Genomic DNA, 19,511 nt, shown 5'->3' on the forward strand with positions numbered 1-19,511 from the left:
TGTAGGTGCATGCTCATTTTGAGTGCGCATTGAGGCCGGAGGTTAAAACTAAAAATGGGTGTTTTCCTCACCTCAGTCACTTTTAATCTTACATTGGACCTGAAGTTCACCAATATAGCTAGACTGGCTGGGACGCCAGTGCTAGGGATTCTTCTGCCTCTAGCTCCCCAACACTGAGACTACCGATGCATGTTGCAGTGTTTTGCCTTTTATGTGACTGTGGTGGATTTGAACTCAGATCCTGATGGTTGTGTATCAAACACTTTATCCACTGAACCATCTCCCCAGCCCTGTGTTCTTTGTTTGTGTAGTTTATTATCAGGATGACTGTTCACTATGATAAAGATAATTGAGTAATGGAGGTAGGATTCATCCTGGTAGCCTGGCTATACATTAGTCCCTATAGAAATCTATACCATCCTCAGAATGAACAATAACAAGTTATCTGCCTTAAAACAAAGCAAATGAAACCCCTACTGTCAATGATCCTTTTGCAGTGGTGCAAAAGAAGTGGTGTGCTTCAGACCGAGCCTTCCAATGAGCCAAAAGGCAGTAGAACAAATTGTACTAGCAGACATCATCGTGCTACACCCAGAGCAAAAGAAAACTTACTTGGTAAATCTTACCCAAGCACATGATCTTTTTTTTTTTTTTTTTTTTTAGAGAATGTATTTTCTGGGGTCACTGGCATGTTTTAAACATCTTTTTAACCTATGAAGCATTTCTACACGTTGGTGAAATATATCTAAAGAAAAAATGGATTGTAAGGTGACTGAACTACCCTTTTAGTGAACAATTTTATTTGAAAGAATGACAGATAAACTGGTTATTCACACTTAAGTATATGGCAGACAATTCTTTAAAACAAAAGAAGTGAACCTCTTACCTCAAACAGCCAACCCTTAGCCACTACTAAGGATATACTCAAGCAGTCAGACAGAAAAAAGCTTAACAAATCCCCAATATTTCAAGTGTTTTAGTGGGAGCAGTAGTGGTATTAACTAAATGTGGTTAAATGATACTGATGCAATATTTCAAGACCTCCTTAACTCAGTGAATCAAGTACCCCATGTATGACAGTACAAAATCATTCTTGAACAAAAGAACCATTCAAATGGACAGACAAGCCAACAAGAAAACAAAGAGGTTTTATATGGTACCATAGTCTAAGCTGCAACCATCCCTACAGAAAGTACCAGCTGTCAATGTAATATTAATAAATACCATCATTTATCATCTGGGAAGGTTATTAAAACATTCTTTTTCAGCTACAAAAGCCCAGATTTTCTTTCCAGCACTATATGTATTAAATCCAAGGCAACCATGAGAATCTTGTTTTCTTAAGCCTCTCATCATTAAAAAAGGGAGGGACAGATACAACTTCCCTTAAAACATTTTAAATGAGTTCGTATTAAAATTTCCCTTCAGTTTTACTCTGTCATGTGCTAAATAGACTAAACATAATATGCATAATAAAAGCTCTTCATGGTACTCACTAATTTTAGAAAACATAAGATTCTGGAACATTTTGAGAATTCACTCCTGCAAAATATACATTTCTCAACACAGACCATAGAATTTCAAAAGGGCTAACACAGACTCTTTTGTGAAAAGTGGCACAAAACTAACATATTCTTTATGTGGAAAAACAGATACACAGCATTATCTCTGGACTTAACATTTTATGTAAGTGCACATCACTTGGGGGCGGGTGGTGAGCGTACTTAACAAGATTCCTTGGGGTAGATAATAGAGAAAGGACATTGTAGAAAACACAGGCTCAAACTGTTACTATACCATGCCACTAAGCAACAGATTAAAGCAAGATACAATAAAGGAGTTTTTCTTCCTGATACAGATGAGCAAGTCAATAAAACTGAAAGCCACAAAGACCTCCAAAAGAGAGGGATGTATTTCAATGAATACTCAGGTAAACAGACACAATTAAAAGTAAAATAATAGCATCACACTCTTCTACCACATTTAACTTTTTAAAACTAATATTAAAATTCAATACCATCTAACTTTAGCTATTTTCTAAGCCAAACTGTCCTACACAACAGCCAACTGACCAAGAGACAAAAGGGATTATACAGATAACTATAAAATTATTCAATCTTATTTATTCATTTTCAAAATATTGAAAAGTTCTTTTTGTAAAGATTCAAAATTATCAAAAAAAAAAATCACAAAAGTTGACTATTTATTATGAAGGCAGTGGCTCAGCAAGGTTACTGTGGAAAAAACCCCAGCTCCACCACTCCTCACCACTGTGCTTTTTCTGGTAGGTGAACCACTTGCAGGGCATCAATCTGGCACTGAAAACGATCAGGGAGTAAAACCAGTAAGGGAAGAGAAGAAGTCACATCAATTCTTCATGCTCCACGGTGGCACTCCATCTATAAACCCAAGGAGGAGGGCAGTGAAAATGCCAAGCATAAACTTGAGCACTGACTAGCACAGTATAGTAATGAAACAGCTCACAAGTTGAATCCAAAGCGTTGAACTGATTCGTCACAGTCAAAATCACAACCTATTACTCCCTCTGCTCTCTAATGCTTCAGTTATTCAGAATTTACTGTAGGACTGTTGTATTATCCTTACAGAATTTATTTCTGAACTCTCCAAGATGGTGCTTTGAGACTCCCACTTTAAAAATGAGGGAAATAATATTCAAAAGACTTAACTGGTCCAAAGTCATACATCTGGTAAGCAGACAAATCAGTCATTCATATACATATAGAATGGCAGTCTGCCAAACCTAAATCAAACTTAATTATGAGACACTCATGAATTTTTATTATTTACACATAAAAATTAGCTTAAACTTTATTTAATTGTTCAGTCTTGAGATAATTTGCAACTAGCTGCAACCAACTGTACTAAAAATTTATTTCTCCTTTATGTTTTTTCCCTAACAAAGTCCTTATCTGTATAAAAATTCAAGCTTACATATCTGAGAATGCAAAAAAAAAATTAATTACATATTAAAATTCCTACAAAAGACCAGCAACATTGAAGGCAAGAGAGTCAATTCTACGGATATGCCTTTGTTCATTTTCTACAGTCAAGCCACCAGTTCTAGTGACTTCATCTGGGAACACGTCATGTTATTTTACTTTCCATTCCAATGGTAACTTTCTTCCCTTCACCCTGGGAGTGAGGGGTGGGGAGAGGAGTCAGGAGCCTGGAGATTGAGTTCCATATACACACCAGCTGCACCCGTTTTAATTTTTTGTTTTACTACCTTGTCTCCAGTTCTACTGACTTCAGCTCTCCTGGAACATCTAGTTAGTTTGAGTTATTGTATAGTGACTGTTCTTGAAGAGTACCCAACCAAGCATTTGTGTTCTACATAATGTACCAAGTTCAGCTTATTTTCCACACAAAGGATACTGCGTAAAATGAGGGCAGCCTTGGAGTCAGTTAGCAACAGCACAACTCCCAACTCTGTCATTTTCTTGTTTGTAGGAGTTTGGAGAAGTCATTAACCCACATTAGGGTTGATGCTCTTAGAATGCACGCATTACCTACCCAACAGATTAAATGATACATATAGTGCCAGCACACTCCTAGACCTGAAACACCACTCTAACTCTGCTGTGCCTAAAAGTAGAAGGCCCAGACCTCTGCTCCATCCAAACTGCATATTCCTAGTTCTTGCTTCTCCTTTCCTGTAGATGCTGTCTGCTGTGGCATATGTCTTCCTTCAGGACATCGGTCCCTTGCATTCCTTAGAAAGCTGCTTGTGGCACTCTTTAGGATGCTTAAATCTTATCATAGGCAACCCAGCAACCCACTTCCCAGCTTTATGAAGCTGCTTCAAATCCCTTTTATGCCCACATGAATCCTACAAGATATTTGTTGGCTAACAACATTTCATTATTGTTGATAGTAATAAGGAAATGTTATCCAAAACATATGACTTGCAGCTTAAAGCAGTTATAAGATGTAAACACAACCCCACTGTTTTTCTGCCTTGACCTAAAGGAAACTAGGAAAAAATAGTTTACAGTAAGGTGTTAGTCCAGAGAAGCTGTAAAACACCAATTTAACCTTATTCAGCCCTTTCTGGTTGGCTAGCACATATTAAAATTCTGTAAAATTTGGGTATGTGAGTGTGTGTGTGTGCATAATATCTTTAAAAATTGGGGAATGTCACATAAAAAATTCAGATTTCTAAGAAAAATAGGAAGACCTCACAGAGTGAGCTCATGCTGTAAAAACTGAAGCTTGCTGGGCAGGCCTAACTCTTTTGGTGACCTCTGTGTCAGCCCACTTGCTCAGCTCATCAAGTCTTGTTTTTCAGATTTAAAAATATTTATTAGCTCTTTGAGAGTTTTGTACAGTGTTTTGATCATACTCCATCTCTGCCCCTCCCCCTGCCCCCGTTTCCCCAACTCTTTTCTGAAGTCCACCCCACTCAACTTTGTGTCATTCCACCACTCCCATCATGGCCAATTTGTGCTGGCTGAATACTGCTGGATGTATAGCCTTGCACAGTGGGAGCATGGTAAACTAATCAGAGGCTATAGTTTGTTTAAATATATATCTCTATCTATATAGATATAGATATAGATATAGATAGATAGATATGCATGCCTGGATATGTATGTTTACTACATGTGTGCTTGGTGTTTGCAGAGGCCAGAAAAGAGCATTGGGTCCCCTGGACCTGAAGTCACAGATAGCTGTGAGCTGCCACATGGGTGCTGGGAACCAAAACTGAGGCCTTTGAAGCACCAAGTTACCTCTCCAGCCCCTGATCAGGTTCTGATTCGGAATTTGATCTCCTGAATTTAGGAGCTTTATTAGTAATTTCAAGAGAAGTTGGGTGGGTGGGTGGGTGGGGTACGATGATATTGCAAGTTAAATAAAAGTGCCAATTACACTGTGAACTATTGTTCCAGTACAAACTCTTAAAGTTCCTCCTGTCTGTCTTTCTGATTTTTTATTTTTATTTTTGTTTTTGTTTTTGTTTTTGAGACAGTCTTACTTTGTAGATTTGGCTAGCCTGGAACTAACTTACTATATAGACCGGGCTGGCCTCAAACTCATGGAGATCCATTTCCCTCTGCCTCCTGAGTGCTGGAATTAAATGCCCTGCTGCCTCTCTTTAGTCAATAAAAAGCTAACCACCCAGAGATGGCTAGTTCTCTGTTATTTTATAAAAACAGAATCTCAGAAAACAGCAAAATAGAAATTTAGGCATGCTTTACTATAAAATTTTTAACAATAAGTGATCCAAAGATCAATGCCTATTCTGACACAGTAATTCTCAGAGTCCTGAGCACCAGAATCTCCAAATCCATTTGGGTCGAGATTACACAAAGACACACACACACACAGACACAGACCAGGGGGTGAGGGAGGGGGCGCAAAAGGGAGGACTGTCTGCAGAGATAACCAGGAAGGTCACAAAGCAAACAGAAAACACACCTTGATGGAAAGTACTTGGTAAGAAAGCTGCTCACTCTGATGAAAGAACAGGGACTCAGGTTAAAGTTCCTACTCTCTGCATAGCAGTCCCCAGATCCCTAAGTCCAGTTGCCTTTCCTGCTGTTGGTTGCACTGAAAGACAAAAAGGCATTGAGTCTACCTAACATGTGGATAAGATCTCTGGGGATATTTTCCTAGCAAATATACAGCATGGCATTCCTACATGCTAACTACAACAACATAAGAAGTGTTCTAGGATAAACCCCACTTAGCCGGCTACTGCAATAGGGAAGTTTGCATAGGCCCAGATGATAAATCTCATCAGAAGGGGCCACAGTAGCTGGATGCGGTAACACACACCTCTACTTACAGCTCTGCAAGTTCAAGGTCAACAGTGGGGCACGGCAGGGAAGTGGCCAGTGTATATATATTTATTTGCATGCCTGGTTACATGCTACACTTAGTAACTTTTCTAACTCTTAAACTTCTGTAAAGAAGATATTCTATATATATACCTAATGTTGTGGGCCTCAACTATACTTTTCATATGAGAATATCCCTACACAGTGTGTTCCAGGGTGTAAAGGACTACCTCGTGTTGGTAGTGATTTGGGAGCTTTCTTATAAGTCCAAGCTATTCCTCAGCTCTTGCATACTCAGGAGTGTCTCCTGCACTGGGCTGGATGTCCAATACAAAGATGTCCATACTCTATTCCCTGAAGCCTTAAAAATCAAAAGAATTATTTCCTTTGCTTTTTATTATCTGGATTGTATTAAGTGACTTCAGAAACCCTGATAAAGTAACACATCCTCCCTTCTACTAAAATATTCTGTGCTTCCATGTCTTATCTCAGAGCTATCTTAGACCTTCACCATCACTGGATTCTCTGATTGACTACTCGGCATCCTCTTCTGTCCTCACTGTTTACTGTTTTCTGTTATAGATCTTTTTTTTTTTTTTTTTTTTTTTTTGCTTTTTTTGCCCACTATGTGCCTTGTCTTTTCCATTTTAAGTGGGGTTTGATTCTACAAGCTGATGCTTTGAATGTGTGTTCTTTGGCTGGTGGCACTATTTTGGTGGGCTGTAGAACTTTCAAGAAGTGGGGCTTAGCTGACAAAATGGACTCCTGGGGACAGGCCTGGTTTTAGGGGATTACGCTCTTTGCTTCCCGGATAACTGTGATATGGGGGACCTCTAACACACTCTTCTAATTCCATGAACTTTCCTACCATGATGGACTGAGACCCTCTGAAACTGTGAGCCAAAATACATTTTCCTCCTCCAAGTTTTTCTATCAGATATCACATCATAGTGATGCTAAGTTATGTTAACAATGTCCTTGTTTAGTTAGGTGGTATTTAATAAGCCATTGCTAATTCCAAGATCATGAAAATAGTCCATACTTTTTTTCTAGATTTGATGTTTTATCTTTCATTGGTAATTTATCTGGACTTTCTAAAAGGTGGAACAATGCACGATTAAGATTCATGTTTTTCTCATGTAAAACGAACTCAAAGTCACTACTGAAAAGACCATTCTTTCCTTACTGCAAGGCACAGTTTGTCCATATGCTCATTACTTTCGGTAAGCTAGTTGCTGCATCATAAAGAAGGGCCCATGCGATAAGCAGCTGAGAGCTCCATTCAACAGCTAGCTACATGCTCTCACAACTGATCTTTGTTCTGTGCCACTTGTCTTCAAGAGTAAGTCAGCACTTAACCTACATAAAGTCACTCACTATCCCCTCTTATAAAAAGGTAGGGAAACCCACTCAAGAGTTCCTCAGGGGCTGCCTTGTTCATGGACTTCCACCTGCTTCTCAAAACAAAACATCTCTCCCCTAAACCCAAAATATAAAATATGATCTGTAATATACAAGATTCATACCCACAAGCCCTCTCATTTCCTTCTCTTTGCCCTTCCAAGCCATCCAGCCATCACTTTTACACAGCCATTAAGTAGGCAGTTGCTTTCACTGCCTTCTTCCACATCCCTTTAAGGGAATCTCTTCACCTCCTGCCTCATCGGCCACACCACTTTAAGGGAATCTCCAACTCTGCAGACTTGGTGAATGACTGTCTTGCTTAATGTCCTCAGTTCAGTAACATCTTTCTCTAAAACTCTTGAAATTGTGTACAATGGCATAACACACGCATGCACACACGCACTGACTTTACTATAAAGATACTTTAGGATTCAACCTAACAAGTCTAGCTACTGGCTACAGTCTACTGTCTAAGTCAAATATGCAAAGCCTATCTGTAGAGCACTGGGCAGTCCCTGAGACCCTTTCTAATCTTAAGAAGGTCAAAACTCCTTTCATGATAACAGGTTATAGCCCTGTGTAACATCATGTATTTGAACTTCTAGGTACTGGAAAGCTGAAGTAAGAGGACCATTTCCACCCAAGTTCAAAGACAGCCTACACAATAGGAAACACCCATTCAAAACAGCACCCAGTGTAGTGTAGTAGTAGTAGTACACAGACAGAATTACAGTACTGAGAAGACCAAGGCAAGATCAGACAGCAAGTTCCAGGACAGGTAGTGCTACACAGTGAGGCCTTGTCTCAAAAAATAAAACAACAAAGAACTCATCTTCTTCAATTCTTTGGCATCTATGTTGGCAGTATAAGAGAGGATAAAACAGTTGACACCTTAGCAGTGGCACTGAACTATCATAAGTTGTTATATGCTTTATGACTATATTTTTAACATGAAAGACAGCAGGTTTTTTTAAAAATTCCTTTTATATTTTTAAGGCTTGCTTATAGGCCAGGCTGGCCTATTTAGCTACTCAGCTAAACTTTTAATCTTGCTACCTACTACCTCCCAAGCACTAGGATTACTGGCATGAGCTACCACTCACAAACTGTTGCTGCGGATGGAATCCTGGGCTTCATTCATACTGGACACTCACTCTATTAACTTCGCTACCTCCAAAACCCCTGGGAAGGTCTTTATCTCTTCTCAAAATTTAATCTTGTATGAGCTAGAGAGATGGCTAGCTGTGTGAGCATGTTGCTTAGATGGAGAACATTATAGAGAACTATAATCAATCAAAGTGCAGAGTCATGGAGTCCCACTGACGCATCTACACAACATTCCAGTCCTCAAGGAACATTGCAGAAGAGGAAACAGAAAGACTGTAAGAGCTAGAGGATCAGGAAATTTGTTATGTCTCCTAAACCCAGAAGGTCTCACCAACATGAAGGGAGGAAAACCCACAAAGCTTTAACCCTACACAAAGAACTACAGGCAACTAAGAAATGGTGAGAGCAGGTCAAACAGTCTTCCCAGAGGCCATGACTTTGAAAGAGCAAGGTGGGGATAGTATATAGGAGGGTTTGAAGGGAGGAAAGGGAAAGGAGAAATGATATAATTATATTATAATCTCAAAAATGAAAGGAGAAAAAAGCATATTGTTCTATTTTTAAAGGCTTACTTATTTTATGTATATGAGTGTTTTGTTTTGTTTCCTGGAAGCTTGTCATATACCACATGCATGTCTGGTACAGTAAATACCAGAAGAGAATGTTGGAGCTCCTAGAACTAGAGTTCAGGATGGTCAGCAGCCACTGTGGTGATCTGAGTGAGAACGAACCCCATAGGCTCATCACTGAATGCTTAGTCACCAGGGAGTAGCACTACTTGAAAGAGTACAAAGGATTAGGAGGTGGGGCCTAGTTGGAAAAAGTCACTGAGATGGTCTTGGAGGTTGAGAAAGCCTGCACAGGCCTAGTCTGTCTGCCTTTGTCTCTCCCTCTCTCCCTCCCCCGCCCCTCAGCCTTTGGATCAGCTACTACTCTAGAAACATGTGTGCCTCCACGCTTCCCACCATGATGATAATGAACTAAACCATGGAAACTGTAAGCAAGCACCAATAAACTCTTTTTCCTTTTGTTTTGTTTTTGTTTAAGTGTTGCGTTGGTCATGGTATCTCTTCATAGCAATAAAATGGTGACTAGGAAAGCCACCATGTGGGTGCTAGAAACTAATTCTGAGTCTTTTGCAAAAACAGCAAATGCTCTTAACCACTGAGCTATCTCTCCATCCCCAATCAGCAGTTCCTAGTGAAACAATAAAATTATTAACTTTATTAAATCTTGGTACAGGTTCTAGTTTAGTTTATTCCTCTTTGATCCTTTCTGGGGTAATAGTGTCCTAAAATAAAACCTTCATGCTAGTTTCCTCTCCACATGAAACCAACAGAAGTCACCTTTGGACAGAGTTAAGGTTTATGGCTCCCATTTCAGAGATAGGTCTGCTGAGAAAACAGACACCTACAAACCCAGAGACAAACTGTTATAGTACAGCTGCCTGTACTCAGCAGCAGCGCCTTCAGGATCAACTTAAGGATGAATGTGGACAAATAGCCTGTCTGTGAGGGCAAAGAGAATATAACAGAAAAGAGAAAATCAAGATTCAACACACAAAGCATTTTCTTTTCTCCCCAGAGTTATATTTGCCAGTACACTTGAATGGGGTTGGCAAACTTTTCCTCTAAGCATCAATAATAAATATTGGGCTTTGTGGGCCATACAGTCTCCAAGGCAACTCTCAAGTTCTACCTTGGTAATGAAAGGAAACCACACATAACTTAATAAATGAGGGTATTTACAATAAAAGGGGGCTGAGAAGGACTGGGTTAGTGAACCAGGGTCTGCCAATTTTTGCTCTGAGTTCTGTGTATCTAGCAGGTACTCAAGTAAAAGCCAGATGAATACATGAATGCTTTAAAAAAAACTTGTTTGGTTAGAAATGTTATAAAAGACACAGCAAGACTCCTTGACAGCAAACCAGTTTTTCTTTTGTTATAGCTTTATTCAAGGGTGATATGCTGACCTGTGCTGCCTACTGTTCTGCTCAAGCTTTATGCCACAGCTTAGGCTTACAAGATTAACAGGACCAACGTAGGGAGCTGAGCATGTAGCTCTATGGTACATCATGTGGTTAGCATGGATTCAATCTTGTAGGTATAAGGACACAGATATTAAAGTCTGATTTTCATGAACCTACAGAAACACGACACCTACCTTGAAAATCCAAATAGTTGCAAAACCACAAAGTGCTAACATATACTCAACAACATCTAGAAATATAATCATTCTAACTTCATAGCTATTGTTTTTTGAAAGACTAAAAAGATCAGTGTCTGGGAAGAGTGGTAGAGTTCTTGCTAACATACACAAGGCCTTGGATTTAATCCCTAGCACCACAAAACAATCAAATAACAGAGTGCATGGTATCCCAATAGGCTGATTTTTCTTTCAGTGAAGATGCAGTCACTTGAAGTAAGGGATAACAAGTATCTTGACAAGAGGCCTACCTACAGTTCACTGAAGAACAGTTGTACATGCAGGGTCAACTTCATATAGAAGGCAATACAAGGAAAACAGCAATGGACTGGCTTAATTCTAAAGTCAGCTTTGATTATGATACTGTCTTTTTAATGCCGAGTCCAGGCCACTCACATGGAGGCAGGTATGCTACCTGTCTTTTCTATCCCACCAGAGTCTCATGAAGAGCCTCTTGGATAATGACAATGAAAACACAGTGACATAAACTAGTACAAAACTCACATCAGAATTGAGTGACTTTTAAGTCAACAACTGCAGTTCATAACTAGAGAGAGGGGTGCAGTCATTATCACTCCAAGACTCATTTGTTTGCAGCCCTTTGGTCAACAAGGACACTGTGTAACAGGCCTGCTTGCCACATAACAGATCACTTGTTAGGAATTAGTTGAAAATGCCTCACCTCTACCTGAGAGGCTACCACAATTTGTCAGAAGTGTCAGGCAATGGTTTATAACCGAAGTTCATAAATGATGTATCAATTATTTTGCTAACACAAACTTTCTAGTTGCTTACACTAAGCATTTACCATTGCAGAAGAATAAAGATAAGTACAGACACACTCCACATAGTGGCATTTCTATACATGGCCAGTGGTTTCATTGCTTATATTGCCGGGTGATCCCATCGCTGTCTGAGTTTTCACTAGTTTATGCTCACGTGTGTCCATGGCTAACACATACGTGACCGCATTCTTCTTGGGAAAGGATTCTGTGTGCTTGGAATATCAACTGCAGGAAATAACCTTAGAAACTCCTAACACTGTGAAAAGCTTATTATCTATGCCTAAGAGGAGTTTGCAATTAAGTAATCAGACAACAGGGTATTCTCCCAATTTATGACTGGAAGGAGCCCTAAAAAGTACTGCTGACTACATATTATCATTTCATATTGCTTATGAAACATGTAATATTTTATATTGCTTTGAAGAAAGTTCACAGTGATAAAAATGGATGCTGCATGACATCAAAAGCAGGTAAAAAATGGCTACCAAAGGGAAAACAGTAGGGAGGAAAAAGTCAGGGACAGTGTCTATGGTGGTGACTCCTTATTGTTAATTTGAATGGATTTAGACTCATCCTGGACATATACCCTCGGTGTATATAAGAGGTGGTTTTCAGTGGAAGGAAGACCTGCCCTGAAAGTGAGTGGAGTCATCTCAAGAGCTGGGATCCCAGACTGTATAAAAGGGGGGTGGGGTGGGGTGGGGGAGCAAACAGCCCCAGCACTAATGGCTTTCTGCTTACTGCCTACGGATATACTCTAACAGCTGCCCAGCATTCTTGCTATCATAACTGTACCCTTGAACTGTCAGCCAAAATAAACCCTTAAGTTGCTTTTGTCAGTTTTATAAAACATAAAACACTCATTCATTCCGAGTATGTAGTCCCTGAGAGTACCCATGCACACACTGACAGTACTAAGTGGACTCAGTGGGTTTACAAAAAATGAAAGGCACATGGGGAGAGATGGTTCATCATTAAAAGCATGTATTGGTCTATCGTTTGGTACCCAGCAACCATATCAGACAGCTCACTACTGCCTGTAACTACAACTCCGGCGACTGCATTGCTCTCTTCTGGTCTCCATGAGCACCTGTGAGCATACACATGCACATAACACAACCCCCACCACCACACACAATTAAACAAAAATTCAGTGGCAGGGCACATGTAATTGGAAGGGAATAATTATGGAGGATGAAAGATATCATAAAGGAGGGAGTATGGGAAGATTTGATAATTCATATTCCTAAAATATTAAAAATAAATAAAAATTTAAATTTGTGGTTGTTTGAATGAAAATGGCCTCCATAGGCTCATAGGCAGTGGCACTATTAGGAGCTGTGGCTTCATTTGAGGAAGTGTGTCACTTGGCCTAGGCTTTGGGGTTTCAAATGCTCACGCCAGGCCCAGTGATTCTCACTCTTCCTGCCCATCTGGATGTAGAACTCTCAGCTACCTCTCCAGCACCATGTCTGCCTGTATGCGGCCATGCTTCTGCTACTGACAATGCACATAAACAAGTCCCAATTGACAAAAGCAAACACCAACGATCATAGTGTTTCATCACAGCAATAGTAACCCTAATTAAGACAGTACTCCGTGTGTGTGTGTGTGTGTGTGTGTGTGTGTGTGTGTGTGTGTGTGTATGCGCGCCACCGCATATGTGTGAAGGTCAGAGGACAAACTCACAGGAATCAGTTTTTCTCCTTCCATTATGTGAATGCTGAAGAGCAGACTTAGGCTGTCAGGCTTGGCAAGTGCCTTTACCAGCTAAGCAATCACAACAGCCCAGGGACTTCTTCCCCTTCCCCACAGAAATGAGATAAGCAACTAACATAAATGCCGTAAGTCTATAGGACCTACTTGCTAATTTGAAAGTAGTTGGTGTTATTTCTCCTACCAGTTAGTACAAATAATATGAGTACTTAAGAGGTACAACATTTTAGAAAAAAAATAGACTACTTAGGCGAAAGATCCTTTAGCCATCAGCCAGATAACACAAGAGCATTTCAGACAGCCTATAAGTAGAAAGTAATATGATACAGGCAACAACAGCTATAACATAAAACATGGACTCAAGGCTTGTTTTCTGCTATCATTTTTCCAGTTTCACATCTTTAGTATCACAACTAGCTTTAGGTAACAGTCTATCTACTAGGAGCCAGAGTTACAGACTAAGAATTTTAAAATACAATGTGCATAGTTTTTGTGAATCTTATCACTTAGGTAATTCTTAACCAGGCTGATGTGATCTAAGTATGTTTTGTTCCATCAAGTATGCAGGTGGAGGAAAGTGGTGCAGAAAAAATACTGAAGGGGCATCACATAATGCTCCAACAGTTCCTTTCCGGTATTTTCACAATGCCCAATCTCTAGAAAAGATTTTATTTGAACAAAGGAATTTAAATGGCTAAAATGCATTTGGAAACACTGTTCTAGATCCCCAAGAGCCAACCTGAATATGGTTAGCCTTCATTTTCATAACACAGAGGTCAGATGGTGAACTCCAATCCAAAATGTAGACACTGACAAATCTCAGTATCTGTACAAATGCTTGCTCATCCACCAATTTCATATTCAAAAACTATTACCACAGGGCTGGAGAGAAGTTAAAGAGGACTCAGAAGTTAAAAAGCATTAGTATACGACTTTTGCAGAGGACCCAAGCTCAGTTTCTCGCACCCACATCAGGCAAGACGGACAGAATGGAGTCATCAATAAACATCAGGCTAACATCAGTGTTACCCTGCAGAATAGCTCTGTCCAAAACAGTCAGTCAGTAAGCCTCCTGTGATGCTCAAGAGTGTGAAATGGGTGGGCACTGGCCGCAGGTTCAGAGTGTGAGGACAGACAGTGAAGGTCATCACTCACTGTGCTTGGGATGTTTCTTATCTGAATATGTTCATGATTTCTGAATTTTTAACCCTGAGTTGATGAGAGATGGCTCAACAGGTAAAGAAGTTTGCAGCCAAGATGAGTTAGATCTCCATGACCCACATGGTGGAAGCAGAAAACTGACTCCCTCGAGCTCTTCTCTGACCTACCTCTACACACACACACACACACACACACACACACACACACACACACACACACACACACACACACACAAACACTCACTCACAAATGCAACTCCATTTGTTACATGTGGAGAGATGACTCAGTGGTTAAGAGAAGTGCCTGCTCTTCCAGGTCTTGAGTTCAATTTCCAGCAACCACATGGTAGCTCACAACTATCTACACTGGGATCTGATGCCCTCTTCTGGTATGCAGGTGTACATGCAGATAGAACACTCCTCTACTTAAAATAAACAGACAAATATTTTAAAAGCAAACAAAAAACAAATTTAAGTCCAACGTCTATTATTCAGGGGCTGGGAATGGAGCTATGATAAGAGTACCTGCCTAGAAAGAATGAGACCCGAGGTTCAATTCCCAGCATGACAAAAACTAAAAAGTACGCTATTACTTTGAGGGTTTTTATTCCCTAGTGTTATTCCTCTCAAAGAAGAAAAAGAGGCTTCACAATATTAATGATAATCATTTGCAAGTGCTGTTAATCACTGAACTTTACTACTGCGTTAGGTCGAAAATTATCACTGTTTTACAGAGGCATGGAAGTGTCAAGTGATTGCTCAATGTCATCTGGCTGTTAGAGCAATACCTAGGATGTGAAACTAGGGTAGCCTGACTCTATAGTCTTGGCACTTAACCACTGGACCTTCTGAAGAGAAGGGAATCCAAGTTAGAGGAGCCTCATTCCTAAAATGCATCATCAACAACAACAGAAGTTGAAGTAGGAAAAAAGGTGTCTTTTTAAGAGGATTCTTGAGGTGACAACTCTTAGCAAAAGAGAAAATTCCTTTTCCCCCATCACTATGAATTTATCTTTTGCAAGTACTTTAGTAACATATATTAAAACACTTCCAGCTGCACTTAAGAAATAAGCATTCCTAAATTTCTAAATAAGAATTCTCTAAATTCCTAAACTATAAGAAAAATATTTCCATGTTAGTATCACATAATTCCTAGAATAAATTTTATGATTGGCTGAAATTAATTATATAATAAACAGCAATCTTAAAAAAAAAAAAAAACAACCTTTTTCTTCACAAGAAAATTAGTCATGCAGATCCAAACTCAGGATAATTTCTTAAAGTTATGTGGTCACCAGCATTGTGTAACTGCTAACAATAATTACATACTACTCAATTCACCCCTCAAATCCTACCCACCAGAAACAAGAGGCCTTAAAGTCTTATCATGCTAACTTAAGTGTGTCTTCACTTACTTTTGGTTTTTTTTTAAAAAATTAAGTTCTACGTCCACTTACATAGGGTTACAGGCTTAAATCTCTACTCACACAGTTGAGGTTGATGAGCAAACAGCTGTCCTGTGTCTTGAGACAGACATTAGCTTCCTGCCTTCCCTATCCTCATAAGCAGCTACTTAAAGTTTGAGTTTTATGCAAGAAAACATTTTAAAGCCTTCAGTGTTTTACTGCAGCAGACTTCAGATTCATTCCTGTAACACATTTAACATGAAACAGAGTTGAGACAGTTAAAATTTATCATGTAAATTTATCACATTTTAATAATCTAAAAGTTAAGAGAATGCCTTCACTATGTTAGTGACACAAAAAGGGGGTATTGACACTAATGAAAAAAAAATGTAGTAATACATAACCACAGCCTACCAATTCTTCTACCCCAGAGCGTAGGCTATGTGAGCAAGAGTTATTTTTATAATCATTTAATCCAAAGTTAAACTAGGTATTCCTTAATTTTTCTGATGCTTAGCAATTTATTTAGAATAACTACCACATCTTCACAAGTAGTAGAGGCCCTTCAGTGCTCCAAGGATAGCTCTGTCACAGCTCTGAGAGACAGAGGTCCTAATCTTGTTCTGACAGTAGGAGTTAGCAGCTTTGTTTGACATGAGCTATAAAGACCTGTAGCACAGGTCCCCTGTTTTTGTCCCTACAGTACCACTACTGCAGATGAATAAAGTGGGGGGCTTCTACAGAAAATAAGACAACATTTCTGTAAGAAATATGTAATTCTACTCAAACTGAACTGTTAAAACACAAGAAAACCACAATGTTTACAAATTAGGGGGTAACCATAGGTAATATAAAATCCTATTTCCATTTCAAGCAGTCATAATGACATTTTCAATTGCAGAAATAAATAGAAATATTTTAGAGAAGATTCCATTAAAAATTTATACTCCTATATGAAAATGACATATACTATTTAAGAATTTGATGCAGGGACTACAAAGAGCGATCAAGTAGTAAGGACTCTTGTAGCAAAGCCTGAAGACTTGAATTTGATCCCCAGAACCCACCGGTGAAAATAGAACTGACTTAAGTTGTCCTTGGACCTTTACATGCATGGCTTGGTGTATGTGTACCCTCTTCCAACCATATCCTCCACAATAAATACAAGAATGTAAGAAAACTGATGCTGAGTACTCTTAAGCAGTATTATTGCCCATATCTTTATCCAATCCATTTTTAAAATTCTGGCCTTACTGTTACAACAGAGAGCTATACACAGGCAGATTTTAGGCTTAGATGGCTCAATGTTTTTCTTTCTTACTGGCAAGAAACTTCAGACAAAATAAATTTCAATAAAATTGTTCTTGAAAATCCAGATAATCATCTTTCTTGTATATGCACACTGGCTTCAATATGTGTATACTGTCCTAATTATCCATAGTAAAGTTTAGGACAGGCTTTACTATTTCATAAATATAGGATAAATACTTAACAGATGCAGGATGACTTAAAAAAAAAAAAACCCAATAAATACCTTTCAAAGTCGCTAATTTTTACAAATATTTTAAATACTTTGCATTATCTAATGCTGAAATACTGCATATATATTATGCTATGCTATGCTATAAAGATATAAGTTTATTTAAAACAAATATTTCTTTGTAATCTACACAAACACAAAAGAGCAAAGAAATAATTCAATATTTCACAAAGTCTGTAACTTCCTTTCACACAAGAGTTCTGCAGACATGCTTCACCCTCCTTCCTACAGAAGTCTGTACATGCACACACTTTGAAGACTATGGAACTAAGGCTGGATCTTTCTGTCCCCTTAACCCAGTGCTCTTGAGCCTCAGGCTTGATCAGATGACAGGTCATGGTGATCAACTGTATTTACAGCAAGCCATGTCTGGAACTGAGTATCAGATAGTCAAGTACAACACTAGTAAATCAGCTTTATAAGGAACATGACAGATTGGCTATAAATTCAGGAAAATCATCTCTCTCTTTGGAGTAACAATTATAGAAATCTGGAGGGAGCAATCTCAAGAAAAGAAAACAGTGAAAGAGAGAAAGGAAAAAAGCAGGTTTATCTCAGACAGTGCAAAAGTGCTTAAAACAATCCATACACACTGTAGGAGACAGCTTCCTGTCCAACACTAAATACTGTTAAAGGGGGCACAACAGCTGAAACAGGTTCCCTCTTGCAACTTTGAGCTCACACAATTAAAGACCAGAGACTAATCATCTGAGTCACTCTGACTGTAGTAGATGATTCAGGAAAAATTATCAGAAAGGGTTAAGCTGGTGGACAGAGGTTATATGAGGGCTGCTATACACTGAGTTTCAGGGTGTATCTCCACCCTGGTGACAGTGTGACAGTACAACAGGAAATTAATTTTGAAGAAAAAGACCCCAGCAGATCGCATACTAATCAGAAAACCCAAATTAATCTCTGACTAAGACATGGGTGGACACATGCCTCCTAAATGTGGTACAAAGAGAAGCTGATACCATAGATAGGCATTTCCTAACCTTAGTCATAAACACACTGATAAGCCCAATCTGACAGATATTCTACAATAAGTTTGCCACTCACTTCAGAAGAATCGGTACCTCTAAGAACATCAAACAAACAAACCCTGCCTCAAAAGACAAAGTGGATGTCTCCTAAAGAATGACTTCTGAAATTGTCTCCGTGTGTGTGTGTGTGTGTTGTGAATTGTGCACATACAGCCACAAAAACCAACAACCACAATCAAAGAATATTTTGACTAGAATAAAATACATAGTACTTTTGGCAAAATATTAAGGGAGGTCAGACCCTGCTAAGTGGCACACAGGAATTATTTACATGGCTCTGTAACTTTTTATAAGCTTAAATTTCAGAATATTTAGAAAGTACTGGAAGCTGATATTCTAATGATCACAAGCATCTAGTAAAACAAAACCAGTGTCCTATCTTACAACTGTATTCAAGCCCCAGTCTAAATTGAGCTAACTTATGGTCAACACCCACAATGACCTACAGGAAACAGGGTCTGACAGAACACCACAGATCAGTGCTCACTGACACATGCCATACAAATGACAGGCTGTGCTACACAGATTTGAAATTCCCTCGCCCCACCTTCCTTATTGTACGGTGCAACCTCTGCCATACTTCACTGAAGTTGAAAAGGTAAACCTCTACCAGAGCACTGCCTTTAATCTGCAATGTCTCCTTGCCAAAAACTCCAAATTCAGCTAATTTCTGCAAGGTAGCAAGGCAGAAGCAAACCAACAGCTAATGATCTATCAAGAACATCAACAAAAAATATCAAGATGTATCTTCTGCCTAAAAATAACGTCGTTATGCCAATAAAGGCTGAGGCACACACACATTGACTACAGAGAGAATCCTGCACCTGGAGAAGAAAGCCACAGAAGCTTAATCATTGACATCAAAACACCAGCGATAAATCACAAGCATGCCAGTGACATAAAAACAAACAAACAAACAAAAGCTAAAAAAAAAAAACAACCGAGTAAATGGATTTGTTCCTCAGGACCAAAGACAATATGCTCACCCTGCTCATAACTTCCTTTCCTTAAAACTTGCTGAGAGGCCTAAAGCAGCAGTCTCTGTTCTAGGAAAATCTCACAATAAACACAGGAGAAAGGAGAGTGACAAATCGTGTACCCTGCTTTGTCTCGTAAAGGGAGAAGCAGGAATTGGAGCTCACTGGGCTAACAAGAACAGGGAAGCATTCAGCCTCCTGTGCTAAACTGGATCCAGCTTCCACCAGGTAGTGGCCATCTAGGACAGAATATCTACTGGTCCCTCTGCTGCTTCTTTGTAGGCCTTGCTTTACAGCTACTCTATACCTACTTTCAGGCAGGCTCTGTAATAGGCTGCTCTGATGGATGAAAATCCACAGCACACAT

At 39.2% G+C, this 19,511-nt stretch overlaps 1 protein-coding gene across 7 annotated transcripts in view; it reads right to left on the minus strand.

Moving 5' to 3' along the window:
- Zfand6 (zinc finger AN1-type containing 6) overlaps positions 1–19,511 on the minus strand; it is a 69,295-nt gene that overhangs the window by 15,758 nt on the left and 34,026 nt on the right. The window contains exon 1 of one of the 7 annotated variants that reach the window (XM_051148866.1): positions 15,666–15,826. The exons of 5 other annotated variants lie outside the window; for them this stretch is intronic. The gene's annotated coding sequence lies outside the window, so the exon portion shown is untranslated. Of the gene's footprint in view, positions 1–5,439; positions 5,572–15,665; positions 15,827–19,511 lie in introns of those variants that run through there. One more of the 7 variants, XM_051148868.1, reaches the window with a different exon arrangement.

The sequence above is a fragment of the Acomys russatus genome, chromosome 7 (genome assembly GCF_903995435.1).
Source record: "Acomys russatus chromosome 7, mAcoRus1.1, whole genome shotgun sequence".
Lineage (NCBI taxonomy): Eukaryota > Metazoa > Chordata > Mammalia > Rodentia > Muridae > Acomys > Acomys russatus.